Source organism: Rhinolophus sinicus, linkage group LG06 (genome assembly GCF_036562045.2).
Source record: "Rhinolophus sinicus isolate RSC01 linkage group LG06, ASM3656204v1, whole genome shotgun sequence".
Taxonomy (NCBI): domain Eukaryota; kingdom Metazoa; phylum Chordata; class Mammalia; order Chiroptera; family Rhinolophidae; genus Rhinolophus; species Rhinolophus sinicus.
This window is the reverse complement of record NC_133756.1, coordinates 38,057,221-38,077,759: the sequence shown is the minus strand read 5'-3', so window position 1 is coordinate 38,077,759 and position 20,539 is coordinate 38,057,221. Positions and strand designations below refer to the sequence as shown.

At 32.8% G+C, this 20,539-nt stretch overlaps 1 long non-coding RNA gene across 1 annotated transcript in view; it reads right to left on the bottom strand.

Moving 5' to 3' along the window:
- LOC141572116 (uncharacterized) overlaps nucleotides 1-20,539 on the bottom strand; it is a 349,972-nt gene that overhangs the window by 168,818 nt on the left and 160,615 nt on the right. The gene's annotated exons all lie outside the window — the stretch shown is intronic.

Genomic DNA, 20,539 nt, shown 5'->3' with positions numbered 1-20,539 from the left:
TTTATTGTGCTTTCATGATTGGGACAGCCAATCACCAAAGGAAATTAAAACTCGACCTTGATGTTTATATCTATACATCCACCTTTAATGTATTCCCCAAGGGGGAGCTGAGTCACAAAGTGGTGGGAGTGTGTGAAAATATATCTATATATGCACATATATCTTTTCAGTATGTGTGCACTCACCCATGTAGCTCACACCTTATTATTTGCATTGTAAGTTAAGTGGCTGAGTTTTTTCTTTGTATTTAGTTTCTTGCAAATAATTAAGATAACTTTATTAAAATGTTTTATATGATAAATGAATCAGATATCAGTCATTTGTATTTTTTCTGACTTTATTCTTTATGCTAGAGGATCGACTTTTTTGATTTAAAGATCAATAATAAACGGATGAGACCTTTTGCTCCAACTGTTCCAGTTCTATTTTCTTTCTTCTTTTTTCAAAGTGTGGTCAGCAGAAGGCAAGTGTTGGCCTCAGTTAAAAGTTTGTTAGGAATGCAGAATTTCAGTCTCCTCCTCAGACTTAATGATTCAGAATCTGCATTTTAACAAAATCCTCCCGTAACTCCTATATGTACTGGAGTGTGAGAAGCACTGACCTGTTATATCATCTGTCAGCAGCTACCCACAGGTGTTCCACAGGCCAGACATGTGGTGCTGACTTTAAACTGCATTTTAAATATCTTACGATAATTACATGGGAACACATGAGAATTAGGAGAAATCATGTTGGAATGTGAATCCCCCAATTCTGTTGAAAAATTAGAAGGTCTGACTGACCTAGGCTTATACTTCCACATTGAAAGATCTGTTAAATTGCTGTATAAAACACAGGAAGCCTGCTTAAATTTGAATTTCAGTAAACAGAGAATATTCTTAGTAAAAGTATATGCCCAATATTGCATATGGCATGCTTAATTTCTTTTCTAAAGTATTTGGTTTCAATTTGAAATTGAAATTTGACATTCTGTTTTGTTTTTTATTTTCTTAGTAATTGCAACTCTATACCCTATTGATCAGCATGTGATCATGAGAGAATATTAAATCACTTGATAAACAAGAAGGAAGAAATTACCTGGAACATTTTAAGGAATTAATGAAGGTTAATTGTCTTTCATTTTCCTATATGGTTTTCCTGTATAAATAGCTTCTGCAATACCAAATTTAAACTTAAAATAAAATTTTATTACATGTTACAATTCTATGGAAACAGGGATACTTTTGAAGCAGAAATATATGTTTTCAGAGCAATTTGTCGAAATATGAACAAAATTTATCTTCATTGTAGAACATTTGAATATACTACAAATTATGCAGAAGAGGCATGAATCATACATACTCCATGATGAAAGTAAATTCCATACACTGTAATTTCAGTTATTTTTATGACTATATATTGCTATATATTTAGCTATGTTAAAATATAGTATTAATTTCTATTTTTGAATATTTCAGAAGTAATATAATTGCCAATAGAATAAAATATTTAAAGGCATCCTTTAAGTGAACTTTATTTACATAGTTACTTCTTATTGTTATGTAGGCTATTGTTGGCTTCCCAATAACATTTCAAAAGCAGTATATGAATATTAAAAAAATAGAAACAACTTCAATACTAGTCTTTAAAAACTGGCTATGTATTAGGTTTAATGATATGAAATTGCTGATATTCATCTTTTTTAACATACAAATAGCAATTTCATATGTTTCGATATAAGAAATTGAGACACATTCAAGGATGGGCTACCATTAAAAACATTTTAAAATGTTTACAAACAATGATGAAATGTTTAGAACATACTATTAAGCCAGAAAAAAAAAAATGTAAAAAGGAATGCCACATTTTCTGAGAAGACCTCTCTCTTTGTGTTAGGTTTATTGGTGAGTTCATTTTGTTTCTTTAAAATTTTTAGAACTTTCTATATTTTTATGATTAATATTTATTCCTTTTGTAATCAGAAAAATAAATTGTAATTTGTTTAAAAAAGAGTATGTTTTAGTGGTGATAGGACTGATTCAAAGCCAAAATTCAACAAAGTATCCACATACTGCCAGTCTCTGATGGTCTCTGATCTTCTCTACCTCATTTCAGGAACAAAGAATGAGCATTCTTAGCGCATGAATGGACAAAAGGGGAAAAGTCTTTCCAAAAGCCATAATGCAAGTCCTCAGTTGTGCTGTGCAAGGGTTACTCTTTTGTCAATTCCATTCTATCTGAGTATGAAACACATGTGTGAGACTCAAAGTTTTCCTGACCTGCTTCATCTTTAACTTATGTGAAACTTAAGGCGAGTCTTATGATTACCCCTACAATATACTTCATAGAACAGCAGTTTCTCCTCTCTCTGCTTTCAGAAGAAATGTATAGATGTGTGTGCATACTGACAGGTCCTCAACTGGGTGGCTGAAAGTCAGCTATCTCACTTACCTAACAGGGAACTTTATTCTTAGACTCTCTGGTGACTTTTATTTTATTATGGGGATTTTACCAAGTACTACATGTCTTTGCATGTAAGAGCATTCTCAAAATAGAAAACAGAATCCTATTTTAGCTGGTCCTGAATTCACATAACATTATCTTTATATTACAAACATTCCGATATTTTGTCTTAAGGCAATGCAGTTACATGGGATAATAAAGCCTTCTCTCTGACTTGAATTTCACTCTGGTTTAATGGATGGGTTTCTTGACAGCTTTCACCTCTGCATATCTTATTCCAAATTTTCTTTATTCTTTTTCTCAAATTATTTTGGAAAAGCTGTCACTTTTTCATCTTTTGTTTCTCTTAACAATAATTTTATATATATATATATATATATATATATATATTTACAATTAAGGAAATTGCCTTAATATGCTTTGTATATTTTAAGGCTCAGAAATTCCTGAACGTAAGAAAGCATTCTAAACCCCATTTAACAACTGAGTAAATTAAGCAGTAACACTTTATTTTTCCCTAGGACTCATATATTAACAATTTACCACTGTAACTCTAACCTTGCTACATTGCCTCGTTATAGTAAATACTTAATAAATAGTTATTAAACTAATAATGCTATACTGTGCTCAAATCAAAGGTGTTCTAATTCCAAGTTATGTACTATGTACCTTTTAAAATTTATGCACTCATTAATTGTATGCAACATTTATTAAACAGGCCTCCAAAGAGTTCTCAAGAACAGGTCAAAACTACAAATCCAATAATCAAATGATCACAGGTGGTAGTCGAACCCATATAAGCATATGCCAACATTTAAAATCGTGTTAAAAGAGATGAACAGAGGAAGAAGGCATGATTTAATTTAGTTTGGAGAAAGAGAAGTCACTGCATACAGGTAAACCAAGAGCAAATCATAAAGGTGGAGATATTGCCAAGGGGGAAGAAATAACTATAAAATCCAGTTTTACATGGCAGAGTGCCTGAGTGGTACAGATAAAATGGCCAGAAATTTTTTACCTAGAAGGTCAGTGGTAGCCTGTGATAGGAACAAACATTGGACTCCAGAGAATGTAGCCTCCCTATTGGAGAAGTTTGGTAGTTAATCGATGAAAACAAAATAGGTCAATAATTTAATGGAAACTGCTATTACTATTTTTGTTTCTTTTTTATATTTAGTTGTAAGGGAGGATATTTGTAAGCCAAGAAAATACACATGACCTATAGCACTCATTGTAACAATCATTTTTCCATTAAAAAAATAGCTTACAATAATAACTGAAATCTTTAAATTTTTTATGAGATTTATCCATGGTAAAATATGGCAAACAAACTAATATGTGATCTCAATAGTGGAAGATATAATGAAGAGGAATTATTATAGATTTGTGTATTTCAGATGCAGAATAATGGTTTAACAAAAATAGAGAAAATGCAAAAGAAATCATAACATAGAGCTAATGTCCATAATATATAAAGTACTAGTAAATAATTAAATATGAAAACCCCCTTTCAAAATAGGTGAAGAACACAAGCAGATAATTTTTAATTTGTTTAAAAATAGATATTTAGCCTTATTCACAACCAAAATTATATAAAATAAAATGAGGAATCATATTATTTTTATAAACAAAATATTAATAATATTTCATTATTTAAAAATATTTACTTTTACTTCCAATTATTTTATAGAAAACATTTATCTGTCATTCTTTCTTCTATGATGAAGAAATTAAGAATTTTATACAGCACAATCTTATAATAAGCACTCTCCACAATAATAGTGGAAATAAATTAATGAAAACTTTCTGTAGGAAAATTTAATATGTATCAATACTGTAAGATATGAATACATTTTTCTTGTAATGATTTTCTTCATCTACATTGCCCCCTCTCAAAAAAAAAGCCTGCAAAAATGTATGTTCATGGCTGCCTCACAATTTTATTTATAAATATATGGTTAAAAAATATCCTTATTTTGAAATGTCCAAATGTGGACTATGTCCACTATATTATATTTTCCTATATTTTGAATGTCTGCTATACAAATAAAGCGATTTATAAAGATGACATAGATGTATATTTATTGACATGGAAATTGGACCACAATATATTGTATTGTGGAAAAAATTATATTCAAAGCAATATATACATTATTATTATATTTGTTAATGTCTATATATGCTAGAAAATGCATTTGAAAGAAGATACATAAAATCATTAGCAATTATTATTTTTGGTGTGGTATTTTTATAATTTTTTCCTATATTCATCTATTTGTTGTAAATTTTTATCAACAAGAGATTTTTTTCAATAACTAGGAACAAGCAAACCTTTCATTGGGGGAAAAATAAAGAATTAACCTCCCCAGTTATTTCTATAATACTTTCATCAGTATCTTCTTTTTTCTATCTTTTCTATGATCAAAACAAATAAACAAAAATATGGTTACCTCTGCAATTCATACAGAACAATCAGCATCCATTAAACTAGACAGTTTGGAGTTTGTGTGCAAGGGAGTGGTGCTATATATTACCATGTCATCTTACCTTTGTTAAAAGATTAGTTCATTTATGGAGTTGAGTTCTTGTTGTTAGAAGTATGGAGGTTAATGTTATAGTAATTAATTATTTTTAATACAGAGTTAAAAATATCCAAGAAAAAATTGACCCAGTATTGATTTACTCTCAGGTTTATGACCTTTACATCTGAGATTATTTTCATCAGGTTTATAGAAAATTAGCTTTTAAAATAACTCTTATACAGTTATGTGTTGCTGAATGACAGGGATCTGTTTGAAGAAATGCATCCATAGGCAGTGTCTTCATTGTGAAAGCATCACAGAGTGCACTTACACAAACCTAGATGGTACAGCCTACTATACACCTAGTCTATATGGGACAGCCTATTGCTCCTAGGCTACAAACCTGTACAGCATGTTACTGTATGGAATAGCACAGGCAATTATGACACAATAAGCATTTGTGTATCTAAACATAGAAAAGCTACAGTAAAAATGTGGTATAAAAATGAAAAAAAATGGTACACCTTTATAAGGTACTTACTATGAATGGAGCTCGCAGGACTGGAAGTTGCTCTGGGTGAGTCAGGGAGTGAGTGGGGAGTGAATGTGAATTGAAGGCTAGGACATGACTGTACGCGGCTGTGGACTTTACTCATACTCTCCCACAAGTCCTCCCACTGTGTTTTTCTGACAGGGTCAGAAATAAAACATCAAAGCTGTCAATGCTGCTCCATGAACACGGTGTGACCTGGATTGATTGGAAATATTAAGAAGGAACTGGCTAAGTAAGGAAGGCACAGTTGTAGTGATTGTACGGAGGGAGTGAAAGGTGGCCTGAGGATCAGCTGGAAAAAGAAATCAAGATGGAGATAAAGGATATGAAATAGTCTTGGCCATGTCTTTTTGGCTATTGCATGTTGGAGCAGCGGTAAGGTTAAGGAATTTTGTGGTATTCATAAAAAAAGAAAAAGAGGAGTTTTAATTTGGAGAGGGTATAGAATTGAGGATATAATATTTTGACTTTGGAAATTTTTTTTTTAGTTCTATTGACTGTATCTGACACAAACAGTCTCTCTGGCATTGACTTGATGGAAACAATAAAATTTATCTACATTTTACATTATTGTGACCTCATAATATTTTCACTGTACAGGAAGAGGTTGGCTCCACACTACCACAGAAAGCTATTACTAAAGTGTCAGTGGCACCTAATACTTGTTGAGACAGCTCCTATGGACCTGTGTCCTTCTATAGAATCTTAGGTCCTCAACAAAGAATTTTTAGCAATGTACTCTGAAGACCATCAAGCTAGATCTGCGAGGACGATATCACTCCTGAATATGTAGCCCTGGGGGGGACAGGCTTCTTTGTGCTGAAACAGGTCAGGGGCTGACTGGCAGAGATGTAATCTGTGCACTCAAAATTGAGGTGCTGTAAGAAGAAATCTACTGCCAAGCCCCACAGATATTGCTCCCATCAGAGAAAAAGGGGGAAAAAAATCCTCCTGGATCATATAGCTTTCAATTTCTTACAGGAAATTAAGTTCCATTATGATCTTATGGGTCCACCATCGTATATGCTGTCCATCATTGACTGAAACGTTATTATGTGGCATATGACTGTACAGTAACAGTCTATAAACTGTCACATTTTGCCTGGAATTATGTAAAATGTTATGTTAACATTTCACAATTAATAGCCTTTCAGCAATCTTATTATGGACAACTCTAAAGCAAAGCTGTCATAATAAAATAAGCACTACTAGAAAATCGTTTAAAAACAGCATTATGTAGAAGGTTTATAACAAGGGATCTCTAATAATTAGATGACTTCCAATATGATGAGCTACATTGTTACCCGCTAATGATAAGTGTTAGCAGGAAACATTTTTCTTCTAAAACACACTTTTTATTGAGGAAATATCCACACAGCTCTCTATATGATGGGATGACTAAGGGTTGAAGTTATTATACCTATCTCATCTCTCCATCTACACCCATTTAACTCATTCTTCCCCAAGAGAGAAGAACAGCTGATCCAAGCTTTCTAGACATTGGGCCCCATTTCTAAAGGGCAGAACCAGGATTCTACAGGTAAGACCAAGTACAAATGTCCCTTCCTCTTTGGGGAGATAATAAAATGTCATTAGAAGAGGTGTGAGTAGGGCATGCTTGTGATCCAGGTAGGCTTGGAAAAAAGAAGAGTTTTAAGGTTGTATAATCAGTATTGAGTTTTGCTGTGATAATGTTTAAATGTTCTTTATACTGAGTTGGCCAAGACATACAGACTTATACAAGCTTCTATCTTTTTATTTAGCCTAATAGATTTTTAAACTTGATGTCAGTATTCCATAATATAATTTAGTAAAAGAGACAAAACAGATAAGCAAATAGCAATGCTACAAGACAAACTATTGCTAAAATAGCAAAAAAGTTCTAGAGCAGTTAGAGGGTAAGATTATAATTGAATGGTGGGATCGGCATTACTAAGAAGGGTTTCAAAGTGGTACTTCTAAGTAATTTAGTTGTGTCATTTTTGAATAGTTCAGTCAATTAATGACTGAACGTCAGCATACTTTAGTGGAAAGAGTAGAGACTTTGAAGTCTTAAGGAAACTTTGAGAATTGAAACCTCTGCTGCCCTAGTCTTAGTGGATTTCTAGCAATTTTAGCCTCTCCAAGCCTGAATTTACTTTATGTAAAGTCAGAAAAATAATATCTAATCCACAGGATTTTTTTTTAGATTAGATTAAATATATAGTATTTAAAGCCTCCAGCATGCTTCTTGCCACAAAACAGATTCCCACTGAGTAGTGAGTATTGTTTTAAGCTGCAATCTAAACTGCATTGCACTGGTTTTTAGCCATACAATTTGAAAACATGTATGACTTCCACAGATAGTCTTATTATCTTCTCTGTGAATGTTTCTTTTATAGATTATATATGGCTGTCACCCTCACTGAAAATATTTTTCAAATCAGAGTGTGATTCTAGGCATAAAACCTGATTCCTTTGAGAAGCATATTGATTTAAGGTTACATTGTATTTATATACTCAAGATGTAAATATTCATGATCAAATCAACACAATTATGATATTGTATTGGGATATTTAACCAATACAATAATATTAAATATATTAGGTGATTACTTGTCTATAAATGATTTTAAAATGTAAAAAATAAAAGTACTTAAATGACGAGAAAGTGAAAATGAATTGAATTAGAACTGGCATAGAGGGACTATGCCAAATTTCAGCAATGTCTTTGAATCCTTAGTGCTTCTTATAGTGCCTGGAACAGCCTAGATCCTTCAAAGAAAAGAAAAAAAGAAGTGTGTGGAATTGAAGTCACTGTTACCATCATGTTCATTAGCTCTTCTTATTTTTCACTGGCATTAATTGTTGCTTATTAAACGTTTGTGGAAATTGTGACTAAACTGAGTCAAATTTGATATTTACATTTAACTTTTACATTTAACTTCTAACCTTTATACTCTTTTTCACAGTTTGCCTGATTCTGATTCATTATTACTCTTTACCACTGCTTTTTAGTATATTCCTTTCATTATTAGTATACCTGAAATCATATGGGGAATTAGATTAATACCCCAAACAAATAAACATTCAGGTCAGTATTTATTAAGGTAAATCTCAATTTTCATATTGTCTCTGTTAAATATTAGCATTGCAAAATTAATATTTTATGTTTTTATGCATGTTTTGTGTTTGCATAAGGAGTCACATTTCCTGTAGGCATGGGTATTCTGTCTCTGATACAAAGGAACCAGGAAATATGTTTGCACCATTAATAGTATGCTGTAGTATCATCACTGTGATTCCCGCAGTCCTTTTTGAAACACTCATGAGTAAAGTGTGTGTAGATTTCTCTCAGTTCTTCAAGAATCCAAACAAGACAACATGAGCAAATACTCCTTTTATGGAATGTAGTATTATGCAGATTTCGATGTTTTCTAATCTTCCTTTCTAGTCTTTTTTTTTTCTTTTTTCAATATTTGCTTCTGAACAGAGGGCTTTAGAATAACTTTCTCTCATCTACTTGGTCATCCTCCTATAAATAGACTTGAACCATCTAGTGGCTGATTTGTGAAGCAGGGAAAACAGGTGGCCTATCTGAGTTGTGGCTTTGAAATCAGGTCCAGTGAGAATGGATGCAAACCAAACAATTGCTTTCAAAAGAGACTTCAATTAGAGGAAACTGGTTCAGACAAGAAATCTATCTGCAAAGCAATCATTACGCAGGTGTCTAAAAAGTTATTCCCATTAAAAGATAGTTTGTTCTTGTTTGCAGTGTGTAAGATAAAATGTATATAAATATGTATTATCAAGTTGAATCATGTGTCAAAGTAACTAAGTCTTTGAATTTGCAATAATTTATTCATTCAATCATTCATTTAATAAATATTCATTTGTGCCTATTATATACTAGTCACTGTTCTAACTCTTGGGGATACCACACAAACTTACACAAAACAAATGTACCTACATCAAGGAAGCTTTTATTCCAGTGGAAGAAGCAGAAAGTCAACAAACATAGTATTAGTAATAATAAAGGTTACAAGGAAACATAACATTGGATAAGAGGGTAGAATTTGTGGCTAACATTTTAGATAGACTGGTCAAGGAAATTCATTGTCTTTCATATAATACTTATAACTGAGAAGAAAGGTCTAAATTTAATCTTCTCTATTTTCCAATGAATATTGATATGGTTTTGTTAATGATTCTTAAGAATTTTTTAAACTTACTAATGTCACTCCACTTCCTATTATTAACTTACTGGGGATTCTCAGCATTCCCCATTTGATTGTATAGATGATCTAGTATAAAGTATTATATTTTATTTTCTAAGTGGTCCAAAGAGTTTGCAACTTAGCAGCTGACTAACGGTAGAGAAGATGGCAGGACAGTGTACCTGGGAGAAAAGAGGTGGAAAGGTGACAGAACTAATTAATTTGACAAGAATTTTAAGCCAAGGAAGGAACCTGGTCTTTGGAGTATCTTGTGTCTTGCCATGTACTCACCGCCTGGCCTCTGCCTTTTTAGAAACTCAGTTATGAGGAATCTCGGTAAGTGAAACAGACCTATGGTGGTCCTCTTGGTTTTCAGTGTCTTAGAGATGTGGGATTGAGGAGAAAGAGTATTTTCATCAGGTGCATCGAGTCAGGACATGGTCCTATAATTCCAGACTGGAATTTGGAACCCATATTCCAAAGAAATGTTATTATGCTTGTCACTTAGAGCTTGTGGTAATAATATTTGCCTACTGTTTTTTTTTTCATAATTTTATATTTAATTTAATATAATCTTATATATTCTACAATATTATACACATACACACACACACACACACACACACACACACACACACACGGAGGATGCCAAAAATGTATACAGATTTTAAGAAAGGAAAACAATTGTATTAAAATTTAATACTCAATATATACCAATAACAAACGATGAATAAAAGTGACGTTTTATTTCTGCAATTACAAGAGGTGCTAAAAGTGGTTACTATCAGCATAATTTTAATACAGTTTTTCCTTTCTTAAAATGTGTGAACCCTTTTTTGGCTGTCTCTCTCTCTCTCTCCATGTATATCTATATCTATATTTATATCTATATATGGAGACAGAGATAATACATATATATATACTCTCTTTGGTTCCCCAAGAGTTAAAAAATAATAGTGAAGACTAACTTGGGAAATAACTTTAAACCACCATACACAATATTATTTACACAGTGAACAGCAGTACCAGATTCCAAACAAATGACTTAAGAATGCACTCAGAGAATCCAACCTATTTGTTAAGTTGGAAACTGCTTTAGAGTGACTCTCCTCAATATAATTCTAAAATCTATAAAGAATGCTTAGAGACATAATTACCCCCAAAGCTCACACAGATACAGTATCATTCTGTACAAGAAATGAGAAAATGACGGAATGATTTCCCCAAAACAAGTTAAAATGACAGACTACCATATAGGTGCTCTCTGATTTTTTTCCCTTCTAAAATTTGTTTAAAACTGTAATATCAGGGATAAAATATCTCATAAAAAATTTAATATCATGAGTTAGTTCGTAGAAAGGAAATTAATTCACAGACATTACCAAATGAAAGTCCCAAATGGTAAAGCTCTTTCTGGAAAAGGTTATTTGTAATGACCAAATTCGTCACTGTTTGGAATCTTGTAAAGGTCACAATGGAAGGTTTTCACTTGTTTTAAATAAAATTCTATATTTTAAAAATAAATATGCTTTCCTTCCATTTCATAGAAATATCAACCCTGTTTGTACTATAATTTACTTTTTGAGCTTCTGACATTTACCCAGCTGACTGTCTTTGGAGAACAATCTCTTGACTAGGAAACACTCCAGGTAAGAAAACTGTCAATTACAAATTACTGTGATGCATTGCGAAGTGCAGGAACTCTTCAAATTTAAAGAGTGACTTTGTTAAGTATTTTTGTGTCTGCTACCTCTAACTTAAATTTTAAACAAAGCCTTTGTATAAATGCTGAGAAATTTGATGAACAAAGATATCATCAGAGAAATGCTTCAATTAAAATAATAATTGTGCTATAAACCCAATAACAGAGAACATCTAGTTCATAAAATATTGAATCAGATTTCAAATATTTTGAAAGCTACAATTTTATAGGCTTATCTTTTTACCTTGAAGGAAATACACTTTATTCATAAAATGAGTAATTAAAATCATAAATTGGAGTAGTATGATTATTTATATAAAATTGAAATTAATAGTGAAATTGGTATTATTTTTAATGATGTAACAAAACCGAATATATAATTTATTAAGGTTTATGTTTTATATTCTGAAAATATTTTAATACATACACTACATCAACAAGATATATTATCTAAAAGTACAGTAAATATTTTCTAAGAGTAATTCAAAGTAATAGTTGAAAGAATAAAATAAGCCAACGAACATGAACTGATTGCCAAAGATGAATTGTTATTCTCTTGTAAATGGCAGCACTGTAAATAATATCTTTACAAATGTATGGTATAACACATAAATCTAATTTATGCATTTAGTATCATTTATATTCACCAAATTGTTATGGTACCATAAACTTGTACCTCCTCTGTACTTTCGTCAAAATACTAGATATTTTATACTCGAGCTCATAACTTTTGCTAAAAAAACAATTTCATCTTTCAGTGAAATTTAATGTAAACCCTGGAGTGAATGTTATGTATTTATTTTTATATTCATACAGCCATCTTTTCCAATAAAATAAATTCCTCTAATTATGGCTAAAGGTAAGTTAAAGGGTTGCTTGGATTTAATCAAATAATAATTTATTCTTAAAATGTGCATCTTTTAAGACTTCTATGTTTTATCTTAGGATACATTGAAATATTGTTCAATATATTTTCGTTTTTATAGAGCTGATCTAAATAGAATTTTCTGCTGGATGTCTACATCCAAAGGAGTAAATATAAATCATTTGCGTATAATGAATGATAACATTGCAGAGATGATAAAAATAAATTTATAATATATTATGTTTTGGAAATTATTTATCTCTTGTCAATACTACTTCTGCCTACTTCAATACCATCTGCTTTTCCCATTCCTGCTAATACCTTACAATCTAGTTTAGAAGTCATACATTCTTGGAAGCCTCCTTTAAACCCCCCAACTACCGATATACATCTGTTAGGATCTATGGGAGGTATGGAAATATATGTATATATATATAGTCACACACACAAACATGTGTGTTTGCGTATCCCAGAGAGCTCAACTAATTTCTTTTGCATATTTACCTCCAGTGAATGCCTTAGGATCAGATTTTTAATAGTTAAATAAATGTTCCACCTTAAATCGATGATATTCCACAAAATATGTGAGTTATTGCAGAACACATTTCAAGTATAACTTTATAAACCATCACTGGTTTGCATAATAAATCCAGACATTCATGTACACCTTCATTAATGTATTCATTCAAAAATATTGCTAGGTAATAAACTCGAGGCTACAATTTCAAAAAGGCCAACAGTTCTGTCCTCTAGGAGGTCATAATCTCATTGGGCAAGCAAGTCAACAGGGAATTTAAATACAATGTGAGAAGTAATACAAAGAAAGTGAAGTTAACAGGGGATAGTGGAGATGGTTGTGGGGAGCAGTTAAAAGAGGCTCCCAAGAATGCATGACTTCTAAACTAGATTTTAAAGGATTAGTACGAATGCAAAAAGCATATGGTGGGTGGTATTAAAGCAGGCAGAAGTGGTATCAACAAGGGACACTAATAGTTTTGCAATGAAAAGACAAGTCAAATACAAACAAGTATGCCATGTCCACATCTACAACGCTTTTATTTCCAAAGTATTTCTTATTGATAGCTAACCGAGTCTAAAGTTTTCATTTAAAAAAGTTGATGGGGTTTAGACCACCATTTCCATGTCTAGACTGCAATGATTTCTTCAGACTTCTGCATTGGCTTGTTTGTTTCTCTTTGAGCAAGTGGAACTTTTAATACCGTGTTTTCCCAAAAATAAGACCTAACCAGAAAATAAGCCCTAGCATGATTTTTCAGGATGACATCCCCTGTACGTAAGCCTTAATACGTCTTTTGGAGCAAACCTTAATATAAAACCTGGTCTTATTTTCAGGCAAAACGGTAGTGGGTTTTATATTTGGCTTCCCAATTGCAGTGAAGGAACTCTGAACTATCATAAACCATAGTAATCAGTAATTTGGATTATTATTTAAATAACACAAATTCTCAAAAATCAAGATGTAGCTTTTTAATGGTGATTATGTGGTGGTTCCATTGCCAGTGGAAAGTTGAAAATCAGACTTTCTCTTTCTCTGAGACTAATTCTATATATGGCATCTTGTTTCAGAGCCCATAGTTATCAAAGTCAGACACCTGTAATGTTTTGTGATGTTATGATCAAAACGATATCTTTGTTCTTGTTATTTCTCTGAACTTTTGCTAGCATTGAGGGCATCCTTATTAGAATGTTTATCAAACAGAGGTTTCAGTGCTGCCCATGTTAGTAAAATCATGCCAAGCATTCTTTTATAAACATGACAGGGAATGGTTCATCTATCATGAATGTTTCACTACGTGGCACAGAACCATGAGCTCTAGAAACAATACCAGATTTAAAAATAAATAAATAAATAAGTAACATTTCAGTATCATGGAGTCACCCTCATTTCAAGATCTATCCAATTTGTAGAGTTACTTACCTGTGTATCTTCATAGCACCCCTAGACACACAGCATAAAAACTCTTAGATTTAGACTCATTTCTATCTTTGAACGGATGAGATAACTTGGAAAAATGTTCTGCTCAGCAACCTATCCTTGTCACCCAAAAATGGGCAAAGAAAAATAAGTCCCCAAAGTTCCAGTTAAAACACCTTCTACAAGATACTTTACAGGAGTTAATATTTTTTGCCTATTATAACTTGATTTTTAAGCAAACATTCACATGCATTTTTTAATAAAATTTACCAACCATAAGGGGTTACTACGGACCAGTTTTACAAAGTCTATTATCTTGAATTATATCAAGAAGCCCATTTGAACCTCTATCTACCACCTAACAGCAGAGCTACCGGAGTTGCACAATAGGAATAATATTAATACAATTTTGAAATGGAGCAAATCACATATGTCTGTTCTCTTCAGAGTGATGTTAATCACATCTGTAACTTTTAGAGAATTATTTTGAGTTGAAACAAATCACATGTTTTTCCCTCTCCAGTCACCGTAGCGAACCCACAAATGATACCCACAGAGCTTTCCCTATCAGGTTTACTTTGAGTAACAAGATCATCCCTCTCTGACACTGTGTGTCGCACATCATTTTGGATGGGGTCTGAGAGTAACACCCCTGTTGTTCTGGAGACAAACTCTCAACCTGGGGTAGCCTGATAGAAAGCTGGTGTTTAAGTGGTATTTGTCGCATTGCAGAGCAGCTGCCTGAACATTCTGGAACAAAACCTTTTTTCTCGAAACTATTAAGAAATGTCACTTGTATCTACTACTTGTAGGCTTGGCATGTTGCCCGGAGCAAGTGTTTTATCTGCATCTGGAGTCAGTCATTAGCCAAGGCGACATAAAGACACTTTTGTCCCCACCTAGCATCAGCCTCAGCCTCCAACACCAATGCTAAAACTCTTCATGAAGGGTCCAAGTTATTTTTAGACTAATGCTTTTGTTTTATGCTTTAACTTTTATGTTGCAAGATTAGGAAGGAAATATCAACAGGTGGCTGGGAAAGTCTAATCCTTGAAACCAAAGACCCCAATAAATAAATAAAATACTTCATATGTCATATGTCATAGGAATTAGTAAAAGATAAAGAAGGAAAGGAGCTGAATTTCAATTTTAGTTCTTGAAGTTAACTTAAAGTTGTATAACATAGTCACAAATGTAGAGTGCATTCATTTAATCACATTAAAATAAATTGTAAGAATTTGTCATTCTGTCACTATTTTGTGATTAGAGTTTTTAGGATTTTTTTTTTTTTTTTTGTAGACAGTTTTCAAAAGTGCGATTTCTTTGTTTGCTATTCCAATTAGCAAATAAGTCTTGAGTCTCTACTGCCTATCTATGTGTGGGGGAAAAAATGGGGTGCTATAATAAATCTAACTGAAAGTAACCTCACAGGGTGATCTGATAATAAATTCCTAACTGAGCAGGTCATGGTAGGAACCTCTTTAGTAAAGGGTTTATCTTCGCCTTAAGCAAGCCCTGTTCATTAATTTTGTTCATCTAGGTTAACACTTTAAAATGTTTCTTTTTCAGACCACTAGGAAGCATAATCCCCCTCAAGGTAGAACATATTTCTTGTTAACTATCCTATAATCCAATCCCCACTTTGCTTTCTCCCCCTTTCATGTCATCTTCCTCATGTCCCCTCATTAATTTCAAATGTATAAAAGAAGCAGACAAGTGTCATTCTCTGGAGCATTTGAGATCTTGTCATCAGTTTGGCTCCCCTAAAATTTTATTAAAACATTTCTACAGGTTTGGACATTCTTACATCAACATATGTATGATCCATTCCTTAGAGATGGGGACCATGTAACCTTAATCTCTGTGTCTGCAGCTGGAAGCTAGGAAACTGAGACATCACACCAGATAGGTAAATGAATTCACTATGCCAGAGGCCAGTGATATTAACTTAATGAAGATTTAGTCCTCAAAGTATTTACAGTTTTGCCCGAAGGCAGACAAGGAAATTGATGCTTATAGTCACATAAAGTATGTGACTGAAGTTCACTGCCAAGTGCTCCGGGGTTCTAAAAGAAACATCAGGAATTGGTATCCTGGAGGAGGTGTTATTTGAATTGAATAACATTCATTTTAATTTGGAAAATGTTTCGAAAAATAAGCAGGGATTAGGTGAAGAAAGGGAGAGGTTTTACCATGGAGTACAAACAGAATATGTGAATGACCAGAGAAAGAAAACACATCAAGCATTTGGGAAATGTTATGTTGTTTGTTGCATATGGCTGGAGGGAGAGCTTGCATGTGTGTTTCTGTAAATGGCTTTAACTAAAATTGGAATGATAGATGGGTTCTATCTAGATCATGAAGGGCCAGGGTTTTTAATTGAGGATACCAGGCTTAATTCAGAATTGCTAGGGGAGAATCAAAGAACTTGAACAAAGAAAAGATACAGTCCGATTAACATTTAGAAAGACCACTCCGGCTGCAGAGAAGACTGAAGCTTTGACACAGCCAGATTGGAGGCACCAAGACCAGTCAGGAGGGTAGCTATTTTATAATTATAACAGGAGTAAAGTGCTTTTTGCTCATCCTTCATTTTTTATTGTTTAATATAATTTCAGTGATGTTTGTATTAAAATATTTATTATAAAATCAACCTGGCAAAATTTTTCCTATTTCCTGAAACCCCATCCTATGATAATGAGTTTCTTTTTAATTAGTGGGAATTGATACTCATTTTTGTTTAATAAAAGGGCAATGCTATGTTTACAGTTTTTAACTAAAAGTAGTGATTAATATAGAGTGTACAATTTAGGTATTGGATAGACTGAATTAGGTAAAATTTGTGACCCTAGCTAGAGCCCTGCCATACTTCTGAATTTTCTTCCAAAGCAAATGTAAACACTGGTTCTTTCAAATTTCTCCCACCAGTGACTTTAATTAGTGATTAGTGATTATTGCTTGTAATTTCTGCATCTTCTCTATTAATGATGACTTTAAAATGTGCTAAATAGATCATCCTTAATAAATAACTTTTTTGTTACTGTTTTATGCATGCTGCTCTCAAAAACAAGATGTGGGGTAAGCCGGGAAAATGAAAAATGTTACATTGAGCTTTTATAGCCATATTGTTTTCCAGTGAGTGGGAAAAATACATTCATCAAAACCACACTCCAAAGGGGTGACAGTACTAGCTTTTCTATTCCAAGAATTCAGGGTTTAATATAATATAAAATGTAAATGATTAGTCAATCCAGGTCAGTCTGAAAGGGACAACAAAGTGACATTTCAATTTAAATAGAACCTGCTATAGCGAACCTTAATCAGATATTCTAATAAATGAGTTGAAGAACAATACTGTATATTTTTTAATCTAAAAGAAAACCAATTGTCATAACTCTTGTTCAAATGCCACACAAAACAATATGAAAATAGTCACGAACAAAGTTGAATTGAATCTAAATATGGTGTTCTAAGTTACAGATTCCACTCTATTTTTGTTTTCCTTCAAATATAATTCAATCATAGTAATACATATGTATGTATGTGTGTGTGCGTGTGTGTGTATATATGTGTGAAAATTATATTAAGTAATTCATATATATGTATATATGTGTATATATATATATATACACCTATATATGAATATATATACATATATATGAATTACTTAATATAATTCACATATATATACATGAATATATATAATATATATATATGAATTACTTAATATAATTCAACAAGTACTATAGAACTCTTATTATGGTCAAGGTCTTCTGTTGTGATGAGTGACATAGACTGAAAGAACTCATAGTGTTTTCATTCAAATATTTACTGAACTACTATTCTGTATTAAGATGGGTTCTAGGTAATGGGGATTTATATCCAACAGATGAAAAAGCTTGTAACTGCACTTGAGATGGGAGAAAATATTAATTAAATAATCTCAATAACAAAAATAAATTGACAACTCTGCTAAGTGACATGAAGGAAAGACATGACATTCCTATATAAGGCGGTATTCCAGTCAGAAAGGCCAGGGCACTCTTCCTTGAGGAAGTTGTACTTTAGTTGACATCCAAAGCTGACAATTGAAGTCCGTGAGTTGGACTTATGCGAAAGAAGTAAGGGAGAGCATCTAAGGAAAAGGAAACAGCACGTGTACATTTCTTGTAATAGGAAGAAGCATGATGATAGACGATCACTACAAATCCAAAAGGAACTGGTGATTGAAGTGAAGAGAGCTTAGAGTAGCAAGATCCCAATGGACAATTATTGAAGAGTTTTAAGCATGAGTGGGATAATTTGGAGGAGAGATCCTCAAAAGACAATATCTAAATTTTACTTTGAAAATATGTCTCTAGCTACCATGCAGAAAATAGATTAGCTAAGATGCAGAGTAGTAGGTCTAGCTCAGATGAGAATCTGAGGTAGAGATGAACATTGGTGGTGATTAAACCCCTAGGTGTGGTTAAGATTACCTAGTAAAAGAGTATGAAATGAGAAAGGAGAAGATTTTTGCATTGAGTCTTGAGGAACTCTGAATTTATTGGCTCGGTAGGGCAGGATGAGACTACAGAAAAGACAAGGAAGGGTTAGCCAGAGGGTTAGAAGAAAGAATAAACTAAAAAACAAAAGAAAAAGAAAATGTAGGGAGGGAGAGTGTTTTAAGACAGTGGTTAATCACATCAAATGCTACAAAGATATGAAATAAGCTAAGTATTTTTAAAATATCCATTACCTTTATCAACATTAAGTCACTGATAACGTTGATGAAACTTATTTCCTGGAACTATGATGATTGAAGCCATATTAGCGTGAGTTGAACAGTAAGTAGGAGACCTTAGGTATAGGCCACTAACTACCTGGCTCTAAAGGAAGGGAGATGAGTCTGTAACTGAAGAAGAATGAAGGGGAAAATGAATTTTGGGTTTGGGTTTTGTTTGTTTAACTAACTAAATCAATTTGACTGTGTTTACGATCTTTGGGACAAGAAGAAGGAGAAATTGAATGTATAAGAGAAAGCAAGGATAGGCTTGTCAGAGAAGGATAGAGTGCTAGTGAATTCAAGAGTAGATGGGACACACAGACAAGTGGGAAGATTTTCCTCAGACAGAAGCATGCATAACAACTCTACTAGTAGAATGAGATGTATGTATATTCAGGAATGATCGAAAGCCTTCATCTGGTGGCTTCTATTTATTTTTTCCATAGAGTAGAAGATGAGGCAGAAAGAAGATGTATTATAGATGCATTCAATGTTGGGTTTAAAATAAAGACAAAATCCCCTAGGGGACATGAGTAATATGAAGAGTGCCATGAATTTCAAGCTAATAAGAGAAAGGAGAGTTGAAAAGATTGAGACAAAGTAGAGGGGTCAGTAAAAGGAAGGAAGCAGTAATGAGAGTGCAGAATAGTTGCAGTGAGAGTACTTAGTACTTTGAAAGAAGAAAGGTAACAAGAAGCCTACAGAATGCAAATAGAAAATTACTCTAGGGATAAAGCAATACTTCCAGAGTTCAAAAAATTTAAAAACAAAATTGTCTACAAAAGAAATCAGTGCAGTATTCATGGAGTTGAAGGATTGGACGTGTGGTGCTTTAATTGGGGGCAACATTGCTTTAAATTAGGATTAGGGTTGGTTGTTGGAGGTGACAAAAATTCCAATGAAGGGAAACCCAGGAATGAAGAAACAGGGACAGATTTTAATACAGAATGATAATCAGTTGAGTTTATCTACATCAGAGGACACAGAAGGGAACAATTCAACAAAGTTTGGAAAGGTAGTTTGGGATGTAGATTGGGTAAGGTTTTCAAGTGAGCTAGGAAGTAAATGCAAATGTTTCACTCTAAATCTTCCGTGGTAAAAAGCAAAGGCAGCAGAGGTTTCCAAAGGATATGTGAACAACAGTCAACCCAAAATAAAATGTATTTAGCCAGATATTTTCTGGATTAAAAAAGGCCATCTGTAAGCTTGCCAATGAAAGAATGACCAAGTGTCACAATAAAAATATCAACATAGCTACTCTTTATTAAACACTGATTATCATTGACAAGTGAGTGAAAATATTGGCCTTTCCAAGTGGCACGTTGTATAAATTTCTGAAGCAAAAATCAGATATTTGATCTTTAATGAAAAATCAGATATATAAAAGGCATCTGCTGGTTTTAATACGTTTTTACAAAAGGCACAAATATGGGGCTGCTTTTGAAATAGAAAATTGACATTTTCAAAGTACTTTAAACCATGGACATTATTAATGTCCTGGATGGAATTAGTGATTCTATTTCTTTCTTTCACATCCAGAGGATGTTGGAAATATGAA